Source organism: Aptenodytes forsteri, unplaced genomic scaffold (genome assembly GCF_000699145.1).
Source record: "Aptenodytes forsteri isolate BGI_AS27 unplaced genomic scaffold, ASM69914v1 Scaffold366, whole genome shotgun sequence".
Lineage (NCBI taxonomy): Eukaryota > Metazoa > Chordata > Aves > Sphenisciformes > Spheniscidae > Aptenodytes > Aptenodytes forsteri.
In genome coordinates, this window is record NW_008794621.1 from 2,512,886 (window position 1) to 2,517,058 (window position 4,173).

Below are 4,173 nucleotides of genomic sequence, written 5' to 3' on the forward strand. Positions count from 1 at the left end.
CGTCTCTTACAAAACCTTTTCTTAATACATCATAGAGAGTTTTGGCCATCTAGCAGATGGCCCTCTACAGTGACTATTAGCCTTTTCTCCATCCCTTTTGAAGCTGAACTGCATTGCCTTGCCAACACAGCTGAGCCCGCCAACCCGAGCCGTGAGATACCCGAGGCCAAGCTCATGTTTCCATTATTACGGCGCAGTTACCAGTGCATCAGACCATCCCGGGATTACACACATCCTGCCAACAGCAGTTACTCCCTGAGGGGTTGTCATAACAGATTATTTATGCCAGCATTGCACAATTTTGCTACTGTAGTGTGTAAATCTTACGCACCTTTAAAAACAGAAAGGAGATTATTTCTACATTATGAACAGTCATGTAGACTGGTAATAATGACCGAGCGTGTAGAGCTGCACAAATATCACAAAGTAACGCCCTGTGCTTCCTACAGAAACAGAGATCACTATTGTTTATAGCTACAAGTTGGGTGTACACTTCTTTGCTAAAGGATGAGCAGCTGTGCTTTCATTGTGCTCTCCAGGCAAACATTAGATCAAAATTAGATCACAATGACACGTGCTTTCCTACTTTCCTTTTTCTTCTAATGTGAGAAATGAAGTTAGCCACTGTCGCCCTTGCATCAGTTACACAAATTTGAAATACTTTGTTCTGTTTCTGAACCTGAATTCTACACTTCTTATAAAATAACTTGTGCTTTTATAATCTAAGTAAGCTCATGACTAGCAGATACCAAACTACGGTTAGGAATCTCTTATTATTCTCACTTTAGAGAGGGAGGAATGACAGAAAGGCCAAGGATGCTGATTTCAAAAGTGGTCTGATCTGAGACACTTCGGAGTTTCAGGATCACCCTGGGCTGCCACGAAGGGCGGTAGCCCTTGGTTATGGAAAGCTCAGCAGTATGTGTCTGGCCTTGGGTGGGTAAAAGATGAAGTTCTCAAAGGCAGCAGTCACTTTTGACAGTGTTTTGCCCTAAGAGATAGTGCACAATGCACAAAAAAGTGGATGGTGGGCTGAGAGTTGAACCTGTCTATCCACATTTCATGTTCATTTTACGACCTCTTTTACGGTTAGAAAGATGAACTACATAGGTTTCTCTGCAATTCTGAATGAAATTGTATCAGAAGGACAGACTAGGTTAAAATTATAACAGTTAATGCTTTTGCCAAGCTCAAGAACCATTACTGAGGCATGAAGCCAGGATATCTTTGAATTCAAATCCCTGTAAGCAACAAAACGCTGCCCTTCTTTAATGACTGCTGGATCAGCTCCGTAGCTTGAAAAAGGGATTGAAATGAGTACCAAAATTAAAGTAGTTGTAACATTGCAGTTTCTAAATGAGTTGTAAAATAAGCTAGGACAAGTTTGCATGAGAAACATTTGCTATTAAGAGTAAAACCATGGGACTTGAGCCAGACCAGCTGTGCTACTGCTCCTCCTTTGCTCCTGTACCAGTCGGTGCCAGAGGCTACAGACTCTGGAGGTAGAAAACACGTTTCATTGCTCTCATTTGATTCCCTCAGGCTGACACATGGAGTGGAGTTGACAGGCACCACGGCAAGCTGTGTCTAGCCTTCTTTGGCTGGAAGGAGGATTGCTGGTACATCGTGCTTTGAGTTTTGGCAGGAGAGACCATCAATGTTAAAGCAAAAGAACAGAAAGAGACTTTAGGTTACAGACTCTTTAAGGCAGGGTTGCCTGTGGTATACAAGTTTACAAGCAGCGTGAGAAATGGGTCATACAAAGGTCCCCATTTAGTCAGATGTAATACTTAGCTATTCACAGGCTGATGTTCAAGTGAAAGGTGCTCAGGGAAAATCTAACTTAATCAAGCACTTGAAGTCAGGACTCAGGAGGGCTGGGGTCAAGAGACAGAGAAGGTCAAAGATACGGGTCAGAATACGCAGCAAGATGTAGTGAAGCTAACAGGCAAACAAACCATGTGAAAATAAAAATACATGGGTCACAAATTATCCATCTGAAACTACACACAAAAAATTAAAAGAATTTTCATATGTGGTTTAGCAAGAGAAACCACATCTGTTGATTCATTTGAAGAACAGCAACAAGATCTAAATCTGGAGTAAGTATCACCAATGCAAAATAAAATACTTGTATTTGCTTTACAGGAAATAAAGGAGGAAGATGGTCAGCCTCTCAAGTGTTATAGAAATGTGAAGTGACTTGAACTCAAAACTATTTAAACATCTTATGTAGCAACACAAGCTTTAAATGCTTATTTTTTTAAACAATGGCATCCAATAAATAATACAGACCTGTTACCAAGGGATGCACATTTACATTAGTCCCAGCTAGTTTATTTTCCAGAAAACTGGAAACAATCTTTTCCTTCTTTTCAGTACCATGAGTTTGTGAATGCACTGTAACTTTTTCTACACATGAATCCATTTTTATGATTTCATTATTTATTCAGCACTCATATGAAAATATTCTTACCAGCCTAGGCATTTTAGCATTCTTACATCATATTACCTTGAGTAACTGTGTGTTCAGTAATGTATATACATTGAACTTGAAGCAGCTAGTATACATCAGCAGTGACAAAGAGCACAAGGTAAATATCCTAGTAGCTCAGTGGTTGACATATTTACTACAGTGCTTCCTCCACCTCAGCTATTCCTATCTCTTAGCTATAAGGAGAAGATTTAAAATGCAATTTAAATCAATCAGTGCATATAGACAAATGTGAATTCCATTGTTTCAGGATAATTTATTTTGCTTTATCTTTAAAAAAGGGAAAGACATTGTTAAGAAATATAATATCCTGCATTTCAGGATGGTGTGGTGTCATGTTATGTTTCTGCAGTAAAGAATCAAACCCATCTCTGAATCCAGACAGCCCCAAATCATCTATAAATGCATTATTATAGTTTGGTTAATTGGAAAACACCCTAAAAACATACTGAAATTATGTTTGGCCGGGTTTCCATGCATATCAAAGAGGAGAGATTCCTGGCAAACCTGGAATCTGTATTTTGAACAAGGAGTTTGCCAGCTGGCTTTTCACATTCTGTAACAAGTTTACGCATTACTTCAGAAAATGCACTGAACTAGACCTGATTGAACATTATGAAATAAACCATTGTAATAACAAAACAAACTACTTTATTTGGTGGATCTAGCAGTTTCAAATGTAATCAGCAAGCAAATTATAACAAAATTATTGTCTTGATCTTGAAATTGGTTAATAAAGATGTGTGAAACTTGGAAACACTATCAATGCAGCACATTTCTTTCTTTTTCTTTTTCCGCTGTTTATGTTGCAGAAGAACATTTTACTTTGCTTGCAAGCCTTTCATTACAGATTGGTGCTCTCTCCTCCCTCGCATTGACGGCAAAAAACTGCTCACCTTTTATACAGCGTCCAACTGGACCTAAACTCCACTTAAGTCAGCGGGACTGGCACCGAATCATTCCTCCCATGTCTGGCAGGGTGCTTTGCAGACACAGAGGTGACGAAACCCTTGCTCAAGAAGCCTACACTGCACTAAAGGCATCAGCGACCAGCAACAGGCCCTACTAAGAAGGAAGACAAGGAGGGTCAGCAGTCACAGGCACAGGGAGTGCAGACAGATTGCCTAAGCCACTTTGTTTTGTATCTCTCTCTTACCGCTTTTTTTTACCACCCTCTCAGTTCTTTTTAATTTGATACAGTCAAAGAGAGTCAGGATGGAGATGAGCAGTGGGAAGGCAGTCAAAAAAGTGAGCCCCGAGGGAAGATCTGAACAAGAAGGTGGATTAGGATCTCCCGACCGTGCGGCAAGGTCGGGTGAGGTGGCAAAGGAGGATCGGCAGCTGGCATGCCATCGCACAGGCTCCAGAAAGGTAAGGGAACCTATTTCTCCTTCCTCTAAACGCTATTTTTGTACCAATATAATGCTGCGCACGTGGGCGTGTGATTTTTTTTTTAACCAGGCGTCCAGTATTCCCCGGGCCTTGTGCTGCATTAGCGCCAAGTGCCCCATGCCCCTGACTGACACGCTGGTGGGCTCACACGCCTTCTCCAGATACGCGGTACGGGCGATATAGCGCCGTGATCCTGCCACAGGCACGGGAAAAGGCTTTTAATATGGATAATACGGCGGCCGCACCCCCCCCACACAGCCCCCCCGGGGAGCGCCGTGGGGGGAGGG